At 37.1% G+C, this 16,359-nt stretch overlaps 1 long non-coding RNA gene across 2 annotated transcripts; it reads right to left on the reverse strand.

Moving 5' to 3' along the window:
• Window positions 1-4,633: 4,633 nt before the first annotated feature.
• Window positions 4,634-6,824, reverse strand: LOC124897552. Of its 2 annotated transcripts, none has more exons than XR_007054292.1 (2): window positions 5,790-6,824; window positions 4,634-5,064 (listed from the first exon to the last, which is right to left on the reverse strand). It is a non-coding gene; the product is annotated as an uncharacterized LOC124897552 (long non-coding RNA). The 2 variants fall into 2 exon arrangements; XR_007054293.1 differs by having other exon boundaries at window positions 4,634-5,129.
• Between the last annotated feature and the right edge of the window lie 9,535 nt (window positions 6,825-16,359).

Below are 16,359 nucleotides of genomic sequence, written 5' to 3' on the forward strand. Positions count from 1 at the left end.
GGAGTTATGTGTCCTCCTGGAGTGGGAGCATTGATAGTGATGGCCAGGTTATCCAAATCTCGGGTACGATTCATCTCCTCCTGAAGCATTTCCAATATTCTCGCGAGCTTGACAATCATCTCTCTTTGTTTTGGTATTACATTGTCCCTGATGGTCAACGCATTTTCTTCATCATTTTTGGTCATTTTTGAATGATGGTCAGAGGATGGGATCTTATGCGCTTTCGACCGAGTGAAGTAAGAATGTTCTTCCAGCTTATTTCAATACTAAATAGTTTTCAACTATCTGTAAAGTAAAATAACTCAAAGGTTGATGTGTTAGTTTCCATACGTGATCGGTAATGCAAGATACTTGACAAGAAGTAACCACATAGAGTTGTTGGTGCCATAGATAAACTTATTCGTGGGAGCATAGTGGATAAATTTACCTTTGATTCAAACAAACACACATAAACACATAAGACAGTTATATCACATAAACATTATAATACCATGTATCCTACTGAGGTGACCCTTTTTGAGCCAAGGATTTGGGCCTAATGAATTTTGAAGAAAATATATACCTTTTTAAAGACAATCCATTATACCCCTAACTTTTATAGATATGTAAAAGGGAATAAATACCTACAAAAGATAACAAAGAGGGATACAATCTTTAGGGGAAAGGGAAATAACATGAAAGAAGATAAGGTCCCACGCAAGGGAATAGAAAAACTAGCTACTGGATGCTTCTTCGTTTGCCTTTTCCTTCTTATCCTTGTTCACCTCCTGTGATATTTGATACCTGTTGATAATCAGATGACTCCCGCACAACTGTGCCTTGTTGTCGTAGGTCATTCTTTCTATACTATCAATTTGAGAAGCCATGCTATTATCCAAATCGATTAGACACTGCCTAGCATCATCAGCCTCCTGCCTGGCTCGCTTCAACTCTTTCTTCAACATATGTATAGTCAAAGCATACTCTATATGCATTTGTTTGTGTGCGATTTCATTTTTTTGAAATTCATCTCAAATCCTGTGGAGTCGGATATGATGCTCTGATTCTACATCAACAACCTGAGTATGTATATTCGGCCCTGGAATCAATGCTCCATCGAGACTCTTGTTCAACCACTCCTTGTAACTATCGCTGACTTTGGGTTCATACTAGATACGAAAAGAGATTTCTTCCACTCTCTTCTTCTCCTTCTATTTACCATGTAGTCTTTGATTAGAGACTCCCCTTCATCATACTCAGTGAAGAATCTAAGCATAGACTGGATTTAGAGTGTCTCCTGCTTGATCTCGAATTAGCTAAGAACTCTGCCAGGATTGTAGGGATGGGTCCCCCTAAACATGGAAGCACTAGAAAAGGCCATTCACCCCCTCGAATGGTGTATCACCATGAAAAAAGATATTTAATGGACCATTGGACATCATCATCCCTTAATTCTCTAAAAGTATTAAACCAAAATCCCAGAGATATTTCCCTTTTGAACTTGTGCAGGAACAGCCACATGTCATGCGATGATAAAAGATGCTCTCTCATTTTATGATCAGGCTGTACCATTCTAGGATTTTTCACCAAATGCATTATCATCCACCATTGCAAGATAAGGTTGCAACCTTGAAAGAAATGATTCTCGGCTTGACATCTTCCCAAAGCTCGATATATGTCGGCTACAATAATGGGAGATAAGTTCCCCTAATTCATTCCATAGAAGAGTTCATGGGTCACTGTGACAAACCTTGGATTAATTGCACCATTTCCCTTTGTGGAAACACCATAGTTCCAAGTAGGCCTACCACAAATGCAAATGCTCTTGTCTCCTTCCATTTTGCTTCCAACTCAAATTTATGTCCGAACTTTTGAAAAGAATTAAACCTTCCAAAGAGGATTTACAAATCATGAAAAGAGATATTTTTCGCATCACGTTCCCCTATCCTGGTATTATCATCAAGTAAAAATACCTTGATTTCTTGACGATCCCATACAACCGGAACTAGAATGTTCTTATCGGGTGTCTCTTTTCTCTTGAAACACATTTCAATACTCTCATTACAAATCAACACTTCTTCAATAGTGGGAGTCAATTCAACATCCCTGAAGCGAAACACCATATTCTGATCATCCTAAAAGGTCGTCAGCACGTGGATCATTTCGGGCCAAGCGTCCTTCTCAATCAATGAAGGTAAATGCTCGATATGTGTTCTAACAATCTTTATTTATCCTCTGATCATGTAATCCCACCATAGTTTCAGGAAATTATCGGGTCCTATAGCCATCTTGAACTTTTTGCAGGAATGCAGTTGAGCCATATCATACACGAAAGCAGACAAAGATGAGCCTTCCCTCAACTACAAAGGCTAATGGATTGAATTAAACAAACATATATTTTCTTCAATACATAAATATGATTCCTCTGTAATTGATTCAGGGTCAATAGATGCAGGGCAAGTTTTCTAATGGGCCCAATACCCCCTTTGGGTATTGGGTGTTCCTAAGCTCATGCCTAAAATAAGTTTTTGGTTTCACTCTATCCTAGGTCTCTAGAGTGAGTTTGAACCAGGTTCCCAAGAGAACGACTTTCGTTTGAAAATATGAACAACCATCAGATGACTCACATTCTAATAAACCGTTATATTTCCAACACATTATTTGGAGTTGAACAATAGGGGCCAGGATATCCACGAAACCCCAAAATAGTTTATAAATAAATACAAGAAAATGCTATGAGATGCAATAATTAAATACTGTAAAATTGAACATATAATCACATAGACAGTTAATCAAAGACGAAATCAAACATTTGGTTAGAACCAAGTTAAAATATCCCCAGCAGAGTCCTCATTTCTATTTTGCGAAAATTTTAACTTTTTAAAGAGTTGCCACTTAATTTATTTGAAAAGGAATTACGAAAACCTTTGAAAGTTACTTAACCGATCTAAAATAGAAAATTCGCTATGGTTTAGGAAGGTTTTAAGGCACCTAAAACTTCCTCTGACTTGCTTTTTCCAGACTGTTTGAAAACGTCTTTTGACTAACTTAAAAAAGATTGATTTATAGAAAAGTGATCAATTTTTTAGCAAAGACTTGTGTAAAATAGATTTAGGCTACTTAGTAGGGATTTTAACTAAGTCTAAACAAAACTAATAAGCAAATAAACACATAAAAAGGGGGAAGGAAGGAGAAAGTAAAAAGATTTAGGCCATTAGGCCCAAATCAACAAGACCTGTCCTAGTCTAATTGGGCTTTTGACCCATTTCACCTGTCCTAATGTAGTTTTTGAGCCTTTGACTCGAGTCTTGTTCCACCAGTATTAAATTTACAACTTTGGCTTCGAGTCCCCAAATAAATGAATGAATTAATAAATAAGTAAGTAAAAAAAATAAAGGCAAAAATAATTAAATAAAATAAAATAAAAAATAAGATTGTTGAGTCTCTTAGCTACTTCAAATGTGGGACTTTAACCCATTTTTTCCTCTTTTGACTCCTTGTATCCATGTGCAATTTAACCGGCTTTGGGCTTGACTCAAAAAATAGGCCTCATTGGCCATGATAGATATGCAAAAAGGGATGAGTCCATGTAGGACTCAAATGATTTCCATTCAAAGAAAGAAAAGAAAACAAATTAATATATATTCTGCAAAGGTTGTGAAAAAGAAGATTAAAGGAAATCAATGCATGCTCAACCAAAGTAGGAAGCTAGACTGGCTAATACATGATCAACCGGAGGAGTTAAGTATATATGAAGAAAATTTATACATATTAACTACATAAGCAAAAAAAACAAGGATCCAAAAAAATAGTCGCGGGACAGCCGAAAGTAGTAAGACACACACGTCAACTCGAACAACAGGCATAATCAAGATATGAGAATTAATCTAATCATTAGGCGATCGAACGAGCCTTATAAGTTCTAACTAATTATCAAAATGTTTAAATTTTGAAACTATGTCTAAAGCAAAATACCCCACTAATTAACAAAAGAAGAATTGATTCATGAAATCTTATTTTCTTCCTTTTGCTGTTAAATCAGCAAAGGCTAGTCATCATTCCACTAATTGATCGATGTGGGTATCTCCTGTATATTTTAGACAAAACATGATCATCCATAAGAGCTTAAGGGAAGACACAGGATGTATGTTAGTTCTTACGACAAAAAAACAACACCAAAAATGTTGAAATTGGAACTGTAGGACACGAAAAAGGTGGACAGAAAGATGTTATGATTACCGATCAAATAAATTAATGAAGTCTCATCTTTTTTAAAAATATGATCAAGTAAAGTATCATTACAGAACATTACAAAAATCTATTCCCTAGAAGTACACAGTGATATAAGGCAAAAATTCAGGAAAACTAAGGAGGCAAGCAACAAGAAATAAGAAAAAAAAGAGATAGAAAAAGTATATAAAGGGAAACCGATACGTAATTGACTAAAGAGAAAGACATAACATGGATATTCAATAAATAAAATTTGATTAACCAACCACGAGATATGCTTGTAAGTGCGAAACATTAACACAAAAATCGGCTAATACCGAAGCAATAAAGGAAACCAAAAAATGAATCCATTTCTAGACCAAAATTTTTAAAAAAGATATTGGCGAGCCTAAATGGGCATTATCAGAAACTTAAAAGGCAACCCTTTTGAGAAAGAATCCTCTATATCAAAGCTCCATTCAAGAAGAAACTAGTAGGAACTACTAATGCACATCCAAAACTTCAAGCATCAAATAGTTAATACTGATGAACAACCAAAGCTTCTTTCTTGGACTCGAAATACTATAGACATCAAGTTAAATAGTTATGATAGTAAGGGTCTTAGTACCTAAGGCAACTACTGTATGATAATCAATCCCGACAAAACAAGGGCAGAAATGCATTTAAGAATCCCAAACAATTTAAAGCAGAACCTTGGAAGTAGGCTCTCGAATGATAGAGATATACCACAGTGATGTTCTACTCCGTCCTTCAGCCTTGCTTTCGATAGCAAAATGAATATGACTTCATCTATCCTTTCTTGATGATATTGACCAAGAAAAAGAAATCTCGAGGAATCCCCAGCCCAAACATAAACTACGCATATAGAGTAATAGAAATAAAAGTAGAGACATTCTCTTCAAACTAACCCATTCAAGTATCTGACAATTCAATAAAACACTATCAAGTTTACTTTATAATCAGAATACACAAATCTAAAGCAAACAGAAATCTAAATTTCAGATTTTTGATATCAAAGGGCACAACTAACAAACTAAAAATGGAAAGGTAGACAACCTCATATGTAACAATAAATCAAGACGACTATCAGTTCGAGACTATCAAATGCGTCAAAGCATGGAAATTTAGCTATGAAACCAGCTTAGCCTGAAACTACCAAAAACTTCAAGAATGAAACTTTATTATGAAACTACTAAATAAATTCAAAGCATGAAACTTTACTGTGAAACCATCTTATTCAAATCTCAAATAGTATACAAAATGAGAGTATTTGATAAAAAATCCATCAACAAATGTTGCTCAGACCATATAACATGCCATAAATCAAAAGAAAGAACATAGATAAAAATAGTGGATTTAACGTGTGTTGGTGAAGAACATGTCCTTATCAGTACTACACAGTAACATCGTACACATTGATTCAAATATCGATATGACTATAACTATCACGAATGAAACCTATGGCTATTAAATCCATCTACCATCAAATAACCCAGCATATAATATTACTAAAGACTTACAACTGCAGAAGGTCAAGATGAAGCAGAAGCAATTAAATGCTCAACGAAATGGGATATTACCAGTTCGAGTGCAGTAAAACGGAACCTCAAGCCCCTTTGGACTACACCACCACCAAAAAATTCAATGCCGCTGTGAAAGTATCAACTAGTAGACTACCTTTCCTAAAAATTTTACTGACGGAAATTCTCGCCTATTCTTGCGACCAATTTTTTTTCCTTTTTTGTGTGTTTCTGCTTTGTGGAAATTTTTTCAACCCCCCTCCAAGCTCAACAGTGAGCTCCTTATATAGAGGCAAATTGAGGGACGAATTCCCATCGATATGGGATTTGGGTAAAAAAACCTAAATTGCACGGCCATGAATCAATCTCTACAAAAATAGACGATGATGAAAGGGGTCATCATCCTTTCCCTTACAATTGAACAATGGAAAAACAACAGGTTGAAATTGTCGGAATATTATATAGGTTCCATGGATTTTAGGGGAAATTGATTTTGAAAATTTGAAATTCAAACAATATCTTTGGAGATTAAGGAAATTCAAGACACGTATGATACGAATTTGGAGTAGAAAGGACAAATAATGAGGTGTTATTCCTATGAGCTAGAATTGACCATTGCTAATAATCATTACTGAGGTTTATCTCTTACGGGTTTGTTTTGTATGCCTTGAAATCAGATTGGGTTTGCGTTTGGATGGGTCACCACTGGTCAGGTAGTTGGAGATAGGTCAATTGTCGTTGACTGTGTTTTTGTCGGTGCATTGGGTTTTGCCGTTGTTTTGTGAAGCTGTTGTTGTTATGTGTGTAATATATGGAGAATGGGCTAGGTTGGAGGCTTTAATGGACTGGGTCAGTGAGATTTGGGTTGCTTTCGGCTTGCTGATTGTTGGATAATTGTTTTTTTTTATCTTAGGCTGTTTGGGTGTTGGTTTAATTAAATTTTGGGCTGACTGGGTATATTTGGGCTTGGCAGAATTGGGTATTGGGTAGATTATGAGGTTATTTAGAAAACAACCCCAATTAGATTTGGGTTTATTAAAAGATAATCACAATTTTAATTTGGCCCATTCTATTTAAATTTAAACCAAATTAAAAGTTAATTGGCCAATTGCATTGCAATTATGGCCAATTTGATTTCAATTATGGTCAAATCTAATAGATTGACTAAATTAAATTAAAATTCGATACAAATTAATACTTTCTTTAATCTTGAGTTTCTTGATTTAATAAAATCAAATGTATTATTATCCAAATAAATTATTTTGATAATAAATTATATTAAATCAAGATTTTAATAATTATATTTATTTTTAAAATAATTCTTAATTATAATTCAATATTGCATAGAAAAAATATTAAGTAATCAAATTATATAATCTCGTATAACTGAACGATATATATAATCGCTACCTAAACTGATAAAATTACGTACAAAAAATATTTTGAAATTTTTTTATTCAGATGAAATAAATATTTTAATTTTATTAAAAATTGAAGAAACTCAGAATTAAATTTAGTCATGGAGGGCAAAAATTAGGTGTCAACAACATGTATAAATGTTGTGTAAGTATTTTATAACTGAATTTTGGTAAATGCATTATTTTATCCCTTTACCTTGGGTTGCATGTGAGTGCTCGCCCCACTGACCATCCTGGATGCTACATCATTTTATGATGTAGGTTCGGAGGACTTTTCTATTGATCTTGTGCTGCGTTAGGTGGTTTTGTACTTCTGTTGATCAGCTGTGAAATGGTGAGTCTCCATCCTTTGAAAGACCCTATCATTTTGTTAGGTTTCCTTTATCATTCAAGTATTTGTGGATTTCTCTTGTTATAGTCGGGAGCATATCCCAACTTAGTTGGTATTCATTGATTAGAGGCTTTTGTGGACGGTATTGAGAGGTTATGGTTGTTTTTTTTTGACTCTTAGATTTTCACTTGACTTATCTATCTCCCTTATTTTTTGGTTAGATTCAACTATTTACTTTTATTGTGCTCTAGAGGTAAGGATATGGGGGTTATCTCTGACCCAGAGTAGGCTTGAGATGCCTATCACGGCTAGGCCTGGGTTTGGATCGTGAAAATATTACAGATGCCTTTTATGGAGGTAAATGTTATGAATCCTGGATTTTTTTATCATACTCCTATAGAGATAAAACTAGGAAGAGATATGTAATACCCCATACTTTTTCCTAGCTAATTTCATCCCAAGAATGTCTAGTATTAGCTTCTAAATTGAATGAGGATTATTCCATGAGGAATTTTCAAGATTTTCACTTTTTGGCATGTGGGAAATTCAATAAGCTTTTCATCGATATAAGATTCACCCAAATCCGATAACCGAGTCAGAAGTTAGACTATTTCAAATTTAGACTATTTCAAGTTCCCATCGTAAAACAGCGCCATATTAGTTAGTGGCGCGCCGTGCCACAAGAGGAAATGGCATTTGGCAAATTTTAGTAGGGGTCCGCAATTATGGCGCGTCGTGCCAGGGCCTAAATTCAGAATTGTCCTTTTTTAGTGTCTCAGTACGATTTCCTCTGCGTCGCGCCAAAGTTCCAGGTCGCAAAAAAAGGAGAAACACGATGGCTCCACATTGCGCCATCCCTCAGTTTCCCAATTATCAAATTCTAGTGACACGGTGCGATAGCGCCGTGTCGAGCCAGGGGTTTAGTTCGGGAAAATTTTACTGAAATTAAATAACGCATCCAGGGTTAAAAGGGTAAACTTTCCACCCCTATTTAAGCCCTTTAACACGTGATTCAGCCACTTTTCACCCAAAATACACTCTCTTCTCTCAAAAACCTCTCAAGAACAAGCTAGGGTTTTCATAGAAGATCCAATTCCAAGAAAGTTTCACTGTCAATCTTCACGAAATCATGAACTAAGGTATGAATAGTGTTCATTCATGGACTCCTTTCGTCCATGAAGACCAAGAATCCCTTTTCTAAATTCAAGTTTATGGATTTTCTTATGAATTTCATGATTGGGCTACTTTTGATCATGTGGATAATGAGAAATTGAATTCTACTCCTTGTTGGGTGATAAATTCTATGTGGGTTAAATTATTATAGATATAGATTCATGCAAACCTATGACTAAACCCTTGAATGATGAAATTAGAATTGAACCATGATGCTTAATTATTGTACAATGATATTTACCTGTACCATGCCTACAATATGTTTGATTAAATGCCTAGATGAAGGAAAAGTTCCTAACTAGCATGATACCATGAAAAGCCCATGTATGTACAAGTTATGCCTATCACATGTTTTGATGAAATGCTTCTATAAATGTATTATGGATTATGATGTTAATTATATGTTCAAGTAAGTTATGCTTAGTCAGTTTCCTTTCATCGAGTCCTGGGGGTACCTGTACCCGAAACATTAGCTGTGTGCCTAGAGCCATGTCATGTTTTCATGATACTCTCAGTCAAGCTATGAATCCTTAGACTTCAGACAGTCTTATGACTCAGGAAATCTCCATGATCTCATGAACTCAGTCAGTTATCAGATATCAGTAGCATTCCATCAGTCAACGGAATTCAGTAACTCAACCCATGTTCATTTCAGTAAATCATGTTCAGAGTCTATTCAGATGGAAGTAGGAATTAGTAGTGAGTGAACCCAAGGATGAGAAACACACTATCAGATGACGGTGTGATTCTTAGAAGTCATCCTTGCGTTTAAAAACTATGTAGCCAGTATAGGTTGAGACATCAAAACTGTCCGATGAGGGTTGATAAGGTGGATAAGCACTGTCAGATAAAGGCCCCACCGTTCTCTTTTAGGGACACTATTCAGATGAGGGTCACCCATAGCTTGTCCTTACCAGTGGCGCAGTAGTGACACCCTTCTAATTGAGGTTATAGATTAGACCTCAACTCAGCTATAATGGAATATTAGGGGCATGTCGGTTACATAACTACTTCCCACAATTTTATGTTACAGAATCAGGACTGTCAGATATAGTCAACCAGTCTCAGTAATAGAACTCAGATAGTTCTTTAAATATTAAAACTATCAGATATAGTCAAGTCAGATACAGTACAAGACTCAGATAGTTCCATCGATTCAGGACTATCAGATACAGTCACTCATGTTATCAGTTATATTCAGAATTAGTAATTATGTTATCATAGTATTAGTGTTAGTTGTTATATCTCATGTATGTATTTTGATGCTCATGATAGTTAGTCAATTATTATTATTGTTCATGCATATGAACCCCATGCATTCAGCCTACCTCACATGTATACCAGTACATTCAAAGTACTGGCGTATTTGCGCTATGCTGTCTTATACTATAGGTTCAGAGACACGAGCTCCAGAGCAACAGTAGATTCTAGATATCTATAGATAGAGTTAGAAGTGAGTACTTATCATTTGAAGACATGATTATTTCCCTATTGTCTTATTAATCAGTTTATTAGTTGGAGTTAGTTGGGGACATGTCCCATAAATTCCTTACTCAGAAAATTCAGTCAGTTAAAGGCTTTCTAGACTATCATGTTTCAGACTTCAGTATGTTCAGTTTTGTTTTGGGTATTCTATTACCCCACACAGATGTTATATCATTCAGCTCATGTTCAGTATTAAACCTTATATCTTTTCAGTGCATGTTTTCGTATTATTATGTCATATTATGTAGTGTACAGGTACAGATATTAGTCATGGGTTAAATTGTGGTCATTCGGGGTCATGAGCACCGTGTAGCATTTCGGGCACCCAATTTGGGGAATTACAAACTTGGTATCAGAGCCAGGTTCAATAGATTCCTAGGAAGTCTGAAAGCCGCATCTAGTAGAGTCTTGTACATGGGTGTGTTGCGCGCCACATTTATTTACAGTTGGCTATAAGATGTTTTAGGAATAGTTTCCCTCTTTCAGTATTCAAGTTGTACCAGTGAGCATAATCTCAAGTCAATCTCTCAGTTTAATCTGTTTCTCTTTTTTCTACAAAACATGCCTCCTAAAAAAAGAAATAGAAATCAGTCAGCCCCTCAGCCTGAAGATCCTTTGGGCGATCATGTTTCTCATGTGGAGTTTAGGGCTGCATGCACTACTCTTGCTCAGTCAGTTGCTGCTCAAAATGAATGGCCATCAGTCATTCCGACAAACCCAGTGGCCAATTTATTGGTAGCTAAGATTTGGGACTTCACCCGAATGAATCCTCCATCCTTTCTCCGGTCTAAGGTAGATGAGGACCCTCAGGAATTCATTGATTAAGTGCAGGAGGTGACAGACATCATGACCGTGACTACTGTTGATAGTATTGAGCTAATTGCATATCAGTTATAAGATGTGGCTCATACTTGGTTCAAAGAGTGGAAGTCAGGAAGGTCAGATGATGCAGGTCCTATAGAGTGGGAGGAGTTTGTCACTGCATTCTTAGGCCGATTCTTTCTTGAAGAGCTTAGAGAGGCTAAGGTTCTAGAATTCATCAACCTCAGGCAGGGCAATATGACGGTGAAAGAGTATTCTCTTAAGTTTACTCAATTAGCCAGATATGCCCCTTATGTGGTTACAGATAACAGATCCAAGATGAGTAAGTTTGCTTCAGGGGTGAATGATAGCGTGGTAAATGAGTATAGATCTACCATGCTGAATTATGACATGACATTAGCCAGGATTATGACTCATGCTTAGTAGATAGAGGAGCAGAAGATTAAGTAGAAGGTGAAGAAAAATAAGAGAGTAAAGACAGGGAGTTTTAACTTTGCTCAACCTAAATTAAAAGGAGAAAATCGTTCCCATTTTTGTCCTAAGTCATCAGTTCTAGCTCTTTCTTCATCTAGTGCTCTAGTTCCTATGTTCAAATAGGATAACAGAGATAGAGCACTAGGCTCTAGGTCTCAGGGTAGTGTTAGAAATGCCCGAACTAATCCCCTTTGTTAGACTTGTGGTAAGAACCACAAGGATGCTTGCAGAGCTGGTAGCGATGTCTGTTTTAGTTGTGGACAGCCAGGCCACAGAGTTAGAGACTGCTCTCGGTCAGTTTATCAAAGTCATCTCCGCTCCTCAGCTCAGTCCGGTCGGCCAAATTAGCAGAGTGCCACCTCCAGTGCTGCTAGTGTGCAACGCCCAAAACATCTCTATGCTCTTCAGTCCCGACAGGATCAAAAAAATTCTCCTGATGTAGTTACTATTACATTACAAATCTTTTATGTGCATATTTACGCTTTGCTAGATCAAAGAACTTCTTTGTCTTTTGTTACTCCTTATATAACAGTCGATATTGGGGTTAGTCCTAAAATTCTAGACTAGCCCTTTTCAGTCTCTACCTATTGGGTAAAATTATCATAGCCCGGTGGGTATACAGGAACTGCCCAATTATGATATCTCAGAAAGTCACTTCAATAGACTTAGTCGAATTAGAGATGACTAATTTTGATATCATTGTTGACATGGATTGTCTTCATTCCTACTATGCCATAGTCAATTGTAGAAACAGAATAGTCTAGCTTTAGTTCCTAAATGAACCCATCCTAGAGTGGAAGGGTAGTGTATCCATTTTTAGAGGTCAACTTATTTCCTACCTTCGGGGAAGAAATTGATATCTAAGGGATGTATTTATGTTAAGGATTCCCATTCCACGACTCCCAGTCTTGAATCAATCCCAGTAGTGAATGAATATTTAGATATCTTTCCTAAAGATCTTTCAGGAATTCCTCCTGAAAAGGAAATAGACTTCGGTATTGATCTTCTTCTAGATACTCAGCCTATCTCTATTCCACCATACAGAATGGCACCCACAGAACTCAGAGAACTGAAAGAACAATTGATGGATCTCTTAGATAAGGAATTCCTCAGGCCCAGCGTTTCCCCATGGGGCACTCCAGTATTATTCGTGCGCGAGAAAGATAGTTCTCTTAGAATATGTATAGACTACCGTCAACTCAATAAGGTCACAGTCAAGAACAAGTATCCTCTTTCCAGAATCGATGACTTGATTGACCAACTTCAGGGTGCCATTTATTTCTCTAAAATAAACCTCAGATCCGGCTATCATCTGCCCAGAGTCATAGAATGTGACATTCCAAAAATACTTTTTGTACCCAGTATGGTCACTTCGAATTCCTAGTCATGTTATTTGGTCTTACCAATCTGGTCTATTCCCGTAGTGAGCGCGATCATGCAGACCATCTTGGGATAGTACTTCAGACTCTCAAAGATCATCAGCTATTCGCCAAATTCAGTAAGTGCGAATTTTGTCTAAGGTCAGTAGCATTTCTTGGTTATATCATTTCCGGTGATTGCATTAGAGTAGATCCTCAAAATACCAAAGTAGTAAGAAACTGGTCTAGACCTGTCTCTCCATCAGATATTAGGAGTTTCTTGGGTTTGGCTAGATATTACAAATGGTTTTTTGAGGGATTTTCTTCTATTGCATCCCCTATTTCTTGATTGACTCAGAAGAAAGTCAATTTTCAGTGGTCAGAACCTTGTGAGAAGAGTTTTCAAGAGTTGAAGAATTAACTCACCTCATCTCCATCCTTAGCTCTCCTAGATAGTTTAGATGGGTTCGTAGTGTATTGTGATGCATCCAGAGTTGGTTTAGGTTGTGTCCTCATGTGGTATGGTAAGGTCATAGCCTATGCCTCCAGACAGCTTAAACCCCATAAGAGGAATTATCCTACTCATGATCTTGAGTTAGAAGCCGTAAGTCTTTGCCTTGAAGATTTGGAGGCATTATCTCTACAAAGTTCATGTAGATGTATTCACATATCATAAGATTCTTCATTATGTCTTTTCTAAAAAAGATCTTAATCTTCATTAGAGAAGGTGGTTAGAGCTCTTAAAAGATTATGACATGAGTATACTTTATCATCCGGGCAAGGCCAACATAGTGGCCGACACTCTCAGTAGATTATCCATGGGTAATATTTCTCATGTTGAGGATAGTAAGAAGAAGTTAGCTCAGGAAATCCATCAGCTTGCCAGACTAGGAGTTTGCTTAGTTGATACAGATGAGGGTAATATATGGGTTCAGAGTAGTTCAGAATCATCTCTAGTTTCTAAGCTGAAGGAAAAGCAATATAGAGATCCCAGCCTTGTCAAGTTGAAAGAGTCAGTTCAGGATCAAAAAGTAGAGGTTTTCTCTCAAGAGGGAGATAGTGTTCTGCGTTATCAGAGTCATCTTTGTGTTCCAAGTGCGGATGACTGAAGACAACGAATTCTTGTAGAAGTGCATGGTGTGCGCTACTCTATTCATCCAGGGGCCACAAAGACGTACTACGACATGTGGGAAATCTATTGGTGGAGTGGGATGAAGAGATACATTATAATGTTTGTGGCTAAGTTCTCTACATGTCAGCAGGTTAAGATAGAGCATCAGAAGCCTAGTGGGTCCATGCAGGAGTTCAATATTTCTACTTGGAAGTGGGAAGTTGTGAACATGGACTTCGTGATGGGTTTGCCTCGAACTTGCCATTAGCATGATACAGTCTGGGTCATTGTAGATAGAATGACCAAAACAGCTCATTTCCTTCCAGTTCATACCGCTTATTCAGCCAAGGATTATGCCAAATTCTACATCAAGGAGTTGGTCAGATTGCACGGTGTTTCGTTGTCCATTATCTCAGAAAGAGGTACCCAGTTCACTTCTCATTTCTCGAAAGCATTCCAAAAGGGTCTTGGTACCCAAGTTCATCTTAATATAGACTTTCATCCTCAGACAGATGGTCAAGAAGAAAGAACCATTTAGACACTAGAAGATATGCTAAGGGCGTGTGCAATCAATTTCAAGGGAAGTTGGGATGACCACTTACCTTTGATTGGGTTTGCATACAACAAAAACTACGATTCCAGTATTTAGATGGATCCATTCAAAGCTCTCTATGGTAGGAGATGTAGATCTCTAATTGGTTGGTTCGAAGTTAGTGAGGCCTCAGTTATAGGTCCTGACTTAGTATTCGACGCCTTAGAAAAAGTCCAGTTGATTAGAGAAAGACTCGAGGCTGCTCAGAGCTGATAGAAGTCTTATGCAGATGTTCGCAGAAAAGATCTTGAGTTTGAGATTGGTGACTATGTCTGTCTAAAGATCTCTCCCATAAAGGGGGTGAAGCGGTTCGGCAAGAACGGGAAACCCAGTCCCTGATATGCCGGTCCCTTCAAGATTCTCAGTCGATTCGACAAGGTAGCTTATGAGCTTGAGTGGCTTTCAGATCTAGCCTCAGTTCATCCAGTCTTTTATGTCTCTTTGCTCAAGAAGTGCATAGGTGACCCATCAGTTGTAGTCCCTTTTTAGAGCATTGTTGTTTAAAACACTCACTCTTATAAAGAGATTCCAGTCAAAATCTTAGACTCTCGGACTCGTAGATTGAGGAACAAAGAAGTCCCTCTAGTTAAGGTTCTTTGGAGAAATTAGCCAATCGAGGGAGCTACTTGGGAAGCAGAGGCAGGCAAGTGTACCAAGTTTTCTCACCTCTTCTTCGCCAACTCAGATCAAGCTCAAGGTAACAATTCTTCTTAAGCTTACTCAATTTCATATTCAGTGTTCATCACAAGCTTGGTATGTAGTGTCATGCTCACATTTCTATTATAAACTTGGTATTAAGTACCATTGCATATTCAGTCATGCACGCATGTATCACTTCAGTTATGTACTTATGCATTAGACAGGCATTCTCATTGTCAGAAACTTAGTTCTTCAGAACACTCAGTCATGCATTCATAAATCAGTTAAACATGCATCAAATATGCATTTTCAGTATTATATGATCATCTTGTCAGTCATGTCAATCATGAGATCATGTTCCAGTTATTCATGTAAAGCCTGTACATCAATTGATTTTTCTCCCCTCTCAGTCAGTCTCATTCGAGGATGAATGTTCTTAAGGGGGAGTATTGTAATACCCCATACTTTTTCCAAGCTAATTTCATCCCAAGAATGTCTTGTATTATCTTCTAAATTGAATAATGGTTATTCCATGAGGAATTTTCAAGATTTTCACTTTTTTCATTTGGGAAATTCAATAATCTTTCCATCGATAAAAGATTTGCCCAAATCCGATAATCGGGTCAGAAGTTACGACTATTTCAAGTTTCCATCGTAAAATAGTGCCATATTAGTCAGTGGCGCGCCGCACCACAAGAGGAAATGGCATTTGGAAAATTTCAGTAGAGGTCCGCAATTATGGCGCGTCATGCCAGGACCCAAATTCAGAATTGTCCTTTTCCAGGGTCTTAGCGCGATTTCCTCCGCATCACGTCAAAGTTCTAGGTTGCAAAAGAAGGGGCAACACGATGGCTCCGCATCACACCATCCCTCAGTTTTCCAATTGTCAAATTCCAGTGAAATGGTATGATAGCACCGCATTTTGCTAGGGGTTCAATTCGGAAAAATTTTACTGAAATTAAATGACGCATCCAGGGTTAAAAGGGTTAACTTGCCACCCATATTTAATCCCTTTAACATGTGATTCAACCACTTTTCACCCAAAATACACTCTCTTCTCTCAAAAACCTCTCTATAACAAGCTAGGGTTTTCATAGAATATCCAATTTCAAGAAAGTTTCTCCAACAATCTTCACGAAATCACCAACTAAAGTATGCATAGTGTTCCTTCATGGACTCTTCTCATCCATGAAGCCCAAGAATCCCTTTTCTAAATTCAAATTTATG

The sequence above is a fragment of the Capsicum annuum genome, chromosome 4, assembly GCF_002878395.1.
Source record: "Capsicum annuum cultivar UCD-10X-F1 chromosome 4, UCD10Xv1.1, whole genome shotgun sequence".
Classification (NCBI taxonomy): Eukaryota; Viridiplantae; Streptophyta; class Magnoliopsida; order Solanales; family Solanaceae; genus Capsicum; species Capsicum annuum.